General features: G+C 43.8%; 1 long non-coding RNA gene across 1 annotated transcript; it reads right to left on the reverse strand.

The window, feature by feature from the left end:
- Nucleotides 1-2,608: 2,608 nt before the first annotated feature.
- On the reverse strand, nucleotides 2,609-10,228 carry LOC111166152 (uncharacterized). Its single transcript, XR_002642561.2, has 3 exons — nucleotides 8,525-10,228; nucleotides 6,642-6,763; nucleotides 2,609-2,961 (listed from the first exon to the last, which is right to left on the reverse strand). It is a non-coding gene; the product is annotated as an uncharacterized LOC111166152 (long non-coding RNA).
- Between the last annotated feature and the right edge of the window lie 1,052 nt (nucleotides 10,229-11,280).

Genomic DNA, 11,280 nt, shown 5'->3' on the forward strand with positions numbered 1-11,280 from the left:
TGTACACCAGAAATTAACACAACATTGTAAATCAATTATATTTGAATAAAATAATTTTTTTTTACAAAGCCCATCCTCCAACTCCCTTAAGTCTAGACATTTTTTGCCAGCCTTAGGTGCCAAGGGAGTTTGAATTCAGACAGACCTCACCTCTGCTGGACCAGTCTCTTGATGGGATCTTTGATCCCTTACGTTGGCCAGTTCTGTCTCTGAGAGACATCTTCCCTTTCTACTGTGGCCTCTGCCTTTCTTCCCTTTGGGCTGTGACAGTAGCCCATTGCCCAATTTTAGGAAACTGGCCCTTGAACTGTAGGGAGCAAAGCAGACCTTACCCACTAATTGTTGTGTAAGTCTGTTCTAACCTGTTTGGGAGATGCTTGGAGGACAGGTGCAAGGCACTGGTCTCTCTTGAGCCTAACTCAGCTCTCAGGTAGGAAAAGCAGCAGGCACTGCTCGTAAAGCTGCACAGCAGAGTAGAGACCCACAAATATCTGGGGCAAGAGATTATGGAGTTTAGACATACCATAGACTGCCCAAATTCTGGAGGAGACGCTGGAGTGAGATTCTTTGAGATATTGGGACATTCAAAGCAGCTGTGTAGGGAATTCCTTGGCCGTCCAGTAGTTAGGACTCCCACGCTTCCACGGCAGGGGGCCCGGGTTCGATCCCTGGTCCTGGTCGCGGAACTAAGATCCTGCAAGCCGAGTGGCAGGCCAAAGGAAAAGAGAAAAGCAGCTGTGTAGAAAATGATGTCAGGGATGATGGTGGAGAAGGAAGCACCAGGTACCTGATTCTCCATGTAGACAATAATTGTACTGCCACAAACTCTCTGAAGTTAACTCTTTTGAAACAATGGAGTCTTATTTGAATTAGTGGCTTCCATGGGAAATCTTGGCTACTCCACTGCAGCAATTTCAGTCAATTTCAGCCTTTAGTGCAAGAGTGACTACCCATCCCCCACCACTCAGCCCATGGCAGACAGCTTTGGAGACAGTGGCACCTATGCCAGGTGTGGCTTGCTAAACCCAGGGTGGGACAAAAAGACCTTGTCCTCCAATTATCTGGGTTCTATGTTCTGATGGCTGATTACTACTTTTGATCACTGAGGTGCAGACACTGAGGCTGGCTAGCATTGTTTCAACCCCTACCAGCCGAAGTGACTTCCAGGAGATTTTAAGGAACAGTATCTGTGTTTTTTGTTTCTTTCTTTTTCCCTTTTTCACCTTTTTGATTTAAGGATTACAATACTCACAGGCAACCAGATATATGGCAGAATTTAGAAAGTGACTGCAGATGCCCAAGGAAAAAATTAAGAGGTACAAACTATTGTGTATAAAATATACTATAAGGTGGGAGTTTCCTGGTGACATAGTGGTTAGGATTCCGGGCTTTCACTGCTATGGCCCAGGTTCAATATCTGGTTGGGGAACTGAGATCCCGCAAGCCACGCAGCACAGCCAAAAAAAAATAATAAATAAATAAAATAAAATATACTACAAAGACACATTGTACAAGAGAGGGGGCATAGCCAATATTTTATAATAACTATAAATGAAATATAACCTTTAAAAAATGTGAATCACTATACTGTACACCCGTAACTTACATAATGTTGTACATCAACTATACTTCAATTTAAAATTTTTTTTTTTAATTTAAGTGAGCCAATAGAATCCAAAATTTAAAACAGAATACCATTAACAATTGCAACAAAGAAGATTAAATACTTAGGTGTAAATCTAACAAAACATGTACAGGATATGTATCCTGAAAATTACAAAATACTGACGGAATCAAAGACCTAAATAAATGAAGAGATATACCATGTCCATGGATTAGAAGACTCAACATAGTAAACATGACAATTCTCCCCTTGATAGATAAGTTTAAAGTAATTTCTGTCAAAATTCCAGCAAGATTTTGCATAGACATAGACAAACTTGTTCTAAGATTTATATGGAATTGCACAGGTCACAGAATAGCTGAAAACAATTTTGGAAAAAATATAAAATAGAAGGGATCACTCTGCCCAATGTTGAGGCTTACTGTACAGCTACAGAAATCAAGATATGGTGGTACTGGTAAAAGGATAGATACCTAAAACAATGGAGTAGAATAGGGAACCCAGAAATAGACCCACAAAAATATGCCCAACTGATATTTTTTTAAGACACAAAAACAGTCAATGGAGAAAGGATAGACTCTTCAACATATAATGCTGGAGCAACTGGACATTTATGGGAGAAAGAGGGAAGAAGCACTATCTAAATCTTTCACTTTGTACCAAAATTAACTCAAATTATGGATGAAATGAAAATGTAATGCATAAAACCATAACACTTTTAGGAGAAAATCTAATCTTTGGGACTTAGGACTAGTGAAGAGTTCTTAAACTTGATACCAAAAATAAGATCCATAAAAGGAAAAACCAATAAATTGGACTTCATCAAAAGTATAAAATTATTTGCTCTGCAAGACACCTTGGCAAGAAGATGAAAAGACAAGCTGCAGACTGGCAGGAAATGTTTGCAAAACACATATTGCAAAGGACTCTTATCTAGAATATATAAAGAACTCTCAAAACTCAACTATTTTTATTTTTTTATAAATTTTATTTATTTATTTTTTGGCTGCATTGGGTCTTCGTTGCTGCTCACGGGCTTTCTCTACTTGCTGCGAGCAGGGGCTACTCTTCTTTGTGGTGCGCCAGCTTCTCATTGCAGTGGTTTCTCTTGTTGCAGAGCACGGGCTCTAGGTGTGCGGGCTTCAGTAGTTGTGACATGCAGGCTCAGTAGTTGTGGTTTGTGGGCTCTAGAGCGCAGGCTCAGTAGTTGTGGCGTACGGGTTTAGTTGTCCCGCGGCACGTGGGATCTTCTTGGACCAGGGCTCGAACCTGTGTCCCCTGCATTGGCAGGCAGATTCTTAACCACTGTGCCACCAGGGAAGTCCCTCAAAACTCAACTATTTAAAAATAAAAAAAGAAGAAGAAGAAGACCCCAATTAGAAAATGGGCAAAAGACATGAACAGACATTTTATGTGAAAGGACATAAAGTTGGTAAGTAAACACATTAAAAAAAAATGTCAACATGATAAGCCATTATGAAAATGCAAATTCAAACCACAATGAGACATCACTGTGCCCCTTTCAAAGGGCTAAAATAATAAAAGGCAATATCACCAAATGCTGGTGAGGATGCAGAGAAACCAGATCACTCGTGCTTTGGTGGTGGGAATGTTAAATGGTACAGCCCCTCTGGAAAAGAGTATGGTGATTTCTTAAAAAACTAAATATGTGCTTTCCATATAACCCAACAGTTACACTCTTAGGCATTTATATTAGAGAAATGAAAACTTAAATTCACTCAAAAACTTGTACATAAATGTTCGTAACAGCTTTATTTGTAATAGCCACAAACTGGAAACAACCCCAATGTTCTTCAACGGGTGAATGGTTAGACAAACTGGTACAAGCCATGAAATACTAGTCAAAATAAAAAGAAACTATTGATACAAGCAACAACTTGGACATATCTCAAGAGATTTGTTTTGGGTGAAAAAAAAGAAGCCAATGTCAAAGATTACATACTGTATGATTCCAGTTATACAATGCTCTCTTTTTAAACCACTTGAGATAGAATTCACATACCATACAATTCACCCATGTAGAGTGTACAATTCAATGGCTTTTGGTATATTCACAGAATTGTGCACCATCACTACGATCAGTTTCAGTACATTTTCATTATTCTTCCATAAAAACCCTGCACCGTTAGCTGTCAGCCCCTTTTATCCCTGGCACCCCACCCCCTACCCTCAATCCAACAGCCCTAGGCATCGCTAATATACCTTCTGTCTCAATAAATTTGCCTATTCTGGATATCGCACATAAATGGAATCCTACAATACGTGGTCCTTTGTGACTGGCTTCTTTCACTTAGCATAACGTTTTCAAGATTCATCTGTGTTGGGCTTCCCTGGTGGCGCAGTGGCTGAGAGTCCGCCTGGCGATGCAGGGGACACGGGTTCATGCCCCGGTCCGGGAGGATCCCACGTGTTACGGAGCGGCTGGGCCCGTGAGCCATGGCCGCTGAGCCTGCGCGTCCGGAGCCTGTGCTCCGCAACGGGAGAGGCCACAGCAGGGAGAGGCCCTCGTACCGCAAAAAAAAAAAAAAAAAAGATTCATCTGTGTTGTAGCATGTATCTGTGCTTCATTTCTTTTTATTGCTGAATAATATTTCATTGAATGGATATACTTTATAACAGTCTTGAAATGTCAAAACTGTAGACGTGGAGAATAGATGAGTGGTTTCCAGGGGTTGGCAGGGGGAGGTGACAGGGACTACAAAAGGGTAGCACCAGGGACCCTTGTGATGGAACTGTTATGTATCCTGGCTGTGGTAGTAGTCACACAAATCTAGTCATGTGACAAACTGCAAAGAGTTAAACACACACACTCGTGTGCGTACACACACCAGTGCATGTAAATCTGGTAAAATCCGAATAAGGTCAGTGATTGTATGAATTTCCTGGTTGGGATATTGCACTGGAGTTATGCAAGATGTTACCATTGGGAGGAAATGGGTGAAGGTCATACTGAATCTCTGTATTATTTCTTAAAACTGCATGTGAATCTACAAGAGTATCGAAATAAAAAGTTTGTCTTTTTTTTTAAGTGCTTCACTAAAGTCTGACCCACACTCAAGGCAAGGGGAATGAGGCCCCACTATCCGAAGGGAGGATGCTATGGACAGAATATTTGCATCCCTCAGAAATTTTTATGTTGAAGCCCTAACCCCCAATATGATGGTACTTAGAGTTGAGGCCATTGGGAGGTAATTAGGGTTAGATGAGGTCATGCGGGTGGGGCCCTCAAGGTAGAATAAAGCCCTTATGGGGGACTTCCCTGGCAGTCCAGTGCTTAAGACTTCATGCTTGCACTGAGGGGGCCACAGGTTCAATCCCTGGTTGGATAAATAAGATCCCACATGCTGCAAGCCACAGCCAAAAAAAAAAAAAAAGAGGAGGTAGCCGTCTGCAACACAGGAAGAGAGCCCTCACCAAAAACTGAATAGGCTGACACCTTGATCTTAGTGTCAAGATCTTCCATAACTTCCCAGCCTCCAGAATTTTGAGAAATAAATGTCTGTTTCAAGCCTCCCTGTCTGTGGTATTGTTATAGCAGCCTGAGCTAAGACAGAGGAATAGCAAAGAAGTTAAACCTATCACACCAGAGATGTGCCATGGAGCGGACAGAGTTGGAGTTAAGCCTCTGCTTTGGAGTTGGAAAAAACTGAGTTCACAGGCATGCTAGTGACCTTGGACAAGTCCCTTGACTTCTCTGAACCTCAGAATGTCCTTCTGTAAAACGGGGATAATAAGGCTGTTGTGAAAGAGCCTTTTTTTTTTTCTTTTGGCTGTGCCGCATGGCTTGTAGGATCTCAGTTCCCCAACCAGGGATTGAACCCAGGCCATGGCAGTGAGAGCCCAGAATCCTAACCACTAGACCACCAGGGAACTCCCTGAAACTGCCTTTATACTGCATGACCCACAGCCTGGCAGCATGTAAAGTGGGTATTTGCTGTTATTATTATTTTTGTTATTATTGTTCATGTGTTGTTCATGCTAACTATATGGTGGAGCAGGCAGGGCCAGGTCTTCCACGACTTCAGATGCCAGGCTGAATGGCTTGGACTTGACCTCCAGAGCACTAGGGAGCAATGGGAGGTGTGTGAGCAGGGGAGAGATGGAGAGAGATTCTTTTGGGACTGGGATGGATGACTAGGAATTGAAGGCAATTAGGACAGACAACTATGGCCCAGGTGATGGCTGTCTGGCCCTGGGTGATGGCCATGGGGATGGGGGGAGTGAGAGGAAGAGACACATTCAGGATAAGTACTAGGTGTGGGGCTCACATGGTGACCCCATGACCCAGGTTGAAAGGAGCAGTTAAGCGGGGGGGTAAGTTAGATCAGGATTTTAGTTTTGACCTTGCTCTATACATACCCTTCCCTCTGCCTAGGATGTCTTTTCTTACTGTGCCTTCCTAAAAAACTCCTACTGGTCCTTGGAGACTCTGCCCAAAGACCCCTCCTCTGAGAATCTGGTTTGCAATTTTCTGAGACGCGGGCTGCTCATCAGATTATCCTGCAAACATCTGAATCCCTGTGTAGCTCACTCATCCCTCCCCCCGGGAGCTTCTGGGGTGGGGGGTGAGGCAGACCTCGGCTGGCTCCATTGCCCGACCCTCCACACCCCACACAAGGGGGCCTTTGCGCACCAAAAAGGAAACACGGTTTGCAGGACGTTGCTGCAGTTCAGGATTTGCCCACGCGGAAGCAGCAGTGGACAGGTCAAGAGTCTGAGGAGGGCGCCCGGCATTCTGCTGGGGGTCCCGGGGAGCTTCCGAGGTCAAGATTCTCAGACTTTGTTTACCGGGTTTGGGGGAAACCAACAGGATCCGGTTTCTCCCACCGGTAGCACCCACCACGTAGCTGTGGTCCACAGCCCAACAGCTGGTGGAAATTATGCAAAACCTGTTGATTAGTCCCACCTCTGCTCAGAATTCTCCGCGGCGCCCTCCTCCCTGGGGATAAAAACCCTCTTCCCTGCAGCCCCCAAAGCACTCGCACGCACCCCTTACCTCCCTGCCTTCGTTTCCTCCCACTTTTCCCCTGGCTCCTTCTGCTCGAACCACACTGGTCTTTGCGTTCCTCAAATCAAACAAACTCACGATGATGTCTGGATCTGGGGCAGCTTTGGTGCCTAGAAAAATCCATCTTTGTGGTTACTTTGCAAGTATACAGTCAGTTTAAATTATACCTTTAAAAACAGAGTTTCTCTTAAGTCTTCGGTTCCAATTACAGCTATTATGTTACTTATACACCTGGCAAAGTGGACCATCACTTTCAGAGAGGTCATTGGGTACATATTTGGGTCCATTTAGAAATGTAGTGGGTTGAAATCTCTTAAATATTGCAGATGGCATTTATAAAAGTGTTATATTTGATTCTTTAATCTTAAATCCCTCCACCAAGCAAATGCTTCTGAAGTCCTTAGCGTTGTTACAAATCTAAAAATTAAACAAATAAATAGGAGTTTGAAATATGTTCTTTTAAACATTCCAATACTGCTTCTTAATTCAACCAAATTATCATATGACTTTTCAACTTAAATTTAGCAGCCCAGGGCTTCCCTGGTGGCACAGTGGTTTAGAATCTGCCTGCCAATGCAGGGGACACAGGTTCGAGCCCTGGTCCCAGGAGATCCCACATGCCACGGAGCAAGTAAGCCCCTACGCCACAACTACTGGGCCTGCGCTCTAGAGCCCACGAGCCGCATTACTGAGCCCGCGTGCCACAACTACTGAAGCCCGCACGCCTAGAGACAGTGCTCCGCAACAAGAGAAGCCACCGCAATGAGAAGCCCGCATACCTCAATGAAGAGTAGCCCCCGCTCACGGCAACTAGAGAAAGCCTGCGCGCAGCAACAAAGACCCAACGCAGGCAAAAATTAAAAATAAATAAATTAAGAAAGAAAAAAAAGGTTACCATCCTGAAATCAATTAACCAGCTCTGGAAGGAGACACAAAAATCTGGTAACTTTTGTTCCCTCCAAAGCGGAGGACCAGAATGGGAAGGAGACTTCTCACTGTAAACTATTTAGGATTTTTTTAATTGAAATTACAAGGGGGAGAGGACTTCAACTTTATCTCTACTAGTTTTTTTTTTCTTTCATAAAAAGGAAAATGTATATCTGAAGCAATTACAACATTTGCCTCTTCATGTGATGGTAGAGGGGTGTTTTAGGATTATCTTCTGTGCTTTTCTGGTTTTTCTTTTTTTTCAACTTTGGTAAAATACAAATAACATAAAATTTACCATCGTCACCATTTTTCAGTGTACAGTTCAGTGGCATTAAATACGTTCACGTTGTTGTGTAACCATCACCACCATCCATCTCCAGAACTCTTTGCACCTTGCAAAACTGAAACTGTCTTCATTAAACATTACCCCATTCCCCCTCCCCCAGCCCCTGGCACCCACCATCCTACTTTCTGTCCCTATGAATCTGACCACCCTAGGGACCTTGTAGAAGTGGAATCATACAGACCTTTGCTGACTGCCTTATTTCACTGAGTATAATAATGTCTTCAAGATCCATCCATTTGGAGCAGGGGTCAGAATCTTGACTATGTTTTTCAAATTACAGTTAAATTAAAATACAAAAGCACGTTAAAAAAAATACAAAACACATGCACATGATTAAAACAAATGAGACCTTTTGCAGGGCATGAAGTCTTAGCTTCCTCTCTGGGCATCTCCACGATTCTGAATACTGAATACGCTCCTCTCCCTCTAATCACGCACAGGTGAATGGAGCTCTCATCTGCTGATTTTCTGCAGCAGTGGATCAGGATTTAGCTCACAGCCACCCTTTCCTTCCACCTGCCTTCCACACCAGTGTAGATCCCATGCTTAGGTTCCTCTGATGGCCATCTTTGAAATTTTTCAGCAATATTCTTACCTCTTTATTTCTTCTTCCACCAAGAGTAATTCTTTTCACTGTTCCAACTGGGTAATATTATAAGTAAGTGTTTTCAAGGCATTTAAAAAAATTTTTTTAATATTTATTCATTTATTTTGGCTGTGTCGGGTCTTAGTTGCGGCACACGGGATCTTCGCTGAGGCATGCAGGATCTTTAGTTGCAGCATGTATACTCTTAGTTGCAGCATGCAGACTTCTTACTTGTGGCACGCATGCGGGATCTAGTTCCCCGACCAGGGATCGAACCCGGGCCCCCTGTATTGGGAGCATGGGAGTCTTACCCACTGGGCCACCAGGGAAGTCCCTCAAGGCACTCCTTACATGCCAGGCACTCCTCAGTATTTCTACACGAATTCACGTGTTCAATACCCACGACAGCCACAATCAGATCTCAGACAGGCACCCTTACTCTTCCCATTTTAGAGATGAGAAGCTGAAGCCCATAAAGGTTAAGACACTCCCTCCAGGTTACAGAGCTTTGCAAGTAGCAGAACCAGAGCTGCCTCCATTTACTTCTATTTTTTGTTTTGAATCTCACGGGGGTTGAGTAAGTTCTTTCTTTCATGACTGTAGCTGAGGTTTATCAGAACTTGCCCAGTGTACACTTAAGGCTTGTACATATCATTGTATGTAAATTTCACATCAGAGAAAAGAACTGTAAACAAATATCGAATTCTAGTTAATGGTATGAGCACAGAAGCCTTGGCAGGGAAGTGTGCAGATGTCCGCAACATATTAAAATAGGTAAAGAGTAAGATAGATGAGTGAACGGATGGATAGATACTAAAGCAAATATATGCAAATCTTAATTGCAGTATCTAGGAGCAAGTGTGTGGCTGTTCGCTGGACAATTCTTCCAACTTTGCTGTGTGTTCGAAATATTTCAGAATAAGATACTGGGACCTCTGTCCCGTGATCCCCACAGGGAAACCTGTCTTCTCCCACCCAGACAAGCAAGGGGCCCCTCAAATTCAATGTACCCACGCTCGGGTTTGTCCACTTCCCCAAAAATGGTTCCTCTCCCTGAGCTTCTTCCTTGGGTCTGGGTTCTCATTCTCCAGACCTGAAAGCTGGAAGTTGCCAGAGATTCCTCCCTCTAACCACTGGGTCCCAAGATTTACCTTAGGGTGACCAACTATCCTTCTGATTTACCCGAGACTGAGAGGGTTCCCGGGATGTGGGACTTTCTGTGCTAAAATCAGGAAAGTCTCCGGCAAACTGGGATGAGTAGGTCCCCCAACTTCTTATTTCTGCCTCTTAAACGTGTTCAGTTTCTCCAAATTGCCACTGCCCTAGTCTATAATAATAATACACATAATAGTAATGATAATAATAACAAGCAGTGACAGCTAGCTTATAGGGGGTGCTGGCTATGAACAAGGTCCTCTGCTGCATGTTCCATCTGTGACAGGACTTTTGGTGCCAGTACACGACACTCTGTACTGAATAACTGTAACATCACCCGTGTTAAAGATGAAGAAATAGGGCTTCCCTGGTGGCAAAGTGGTTGAGGGCCCGCCTGCCGATGCAGGGGACACGGGTTCGTGCCCCGGTCCGGGAAGATCCCACATGCCGCGGAGCTGCTGGGCCCGTGAGCCATGGCCGCTGAGCCTGCGTGTCCAGAGCCTGTGCTCCGCAACGGGAGAGGCCACAACAGTGAGAGGCCCGCGTACTGCAAAAAAAAAAAAAAAAAGATGAAGAAATAAGGCACAGAGAGGTAAAGCCCCTAGCCCACAGTCACACAGCTAAATAACAGCAGAGGAGCTGGAATTTGAACTCAGGCAGATGGCTGCAGAGCCCCCTGACTCAACCACCTTTAAACAGCCATCCTGGAGGGCTGACCCAACTATACCAGCCACTTGGGGGGGTGGGATGTCCCCCTCACTGTAGGCTCACCCTCTATCAACAATCATCTGTGCCTCCATCAGAATGGTTATTTAGGTAAATACTGTTTTCCTGATTACAAAATCTTTACTAGCTTTTAATTTTTAAAGATGAATTCAGTAAAGTAGAAATTGATAATTTCCCAGGGCAACCATCCCTGGAAGAAACCACTCTTAATTTTTTTCCTGTGGGCGCCAGAATTATTTCTTCTTGGTGAGTAGCAACCAAGCACTTGTAGTTTTGTATCAAGATATAGTGTGATAGACAGATTGATAGATAAAAATTAAGGGATGGATAGATAGAGATACAGATAGATGGATATAGATAAATGGATAGATATACAGATAGATAGGTAGATAGACAGACAGATAGATAAAAATAAATGGATAGAGATACAGATAAATAGATGGATAGATGTAGTTACATGGATATACAGATAGATAGATACAAATAGATATAGTAATGAGACTTCCCTGCCAGTCCAGTGGTTAAGACTCTGCACTTCCACTGCAGGTGGCGTGGGGTCGATCCCTGGTCTGGAAACTAAGATCCCCACATGCCGTGCAGCCAAAATAATAATAATAATAATAGATACAGAGAGACAGGCGATATAGATCTGTCTGTGACGTGCTTTTTTCCAGACTGACCTTTTAAAAACACAGCTTGGACCCTATCCTGCAAACCTGTCACCCTCCAGATCGAGTCCACACTCCGTAGCTCCAGGCCATTAGCTCCTGATACCTCCCACCTCAGGCTCTCCTCACGACATGTACCAATCTGCGCATACCTCCCTTCACTGACCGTGCTTGTCAGAAGTAATGCTAACCGCCTGCCCCCCTTCTGACCCCATC

This window comes from Delphinapterus leucas, unplaced genomic scaffold (genome assembly GCF_059928025.1).
Source record: "Delphinapterus leucas isolate spDelLeu-1000000601 "Yukka" unplaced genomic scaffold, BTC_Dleu_Yukka2 spDelLeu_asBTCV2_sq25, whole genome shotgun sequence".
NCBI classification, from domain to species: Eukaryota; Metazoa; Chordata; class Mammalia; order Artiodactyla; family Monodontidae; genus Delphinapterus; species Delphinapterus leucas.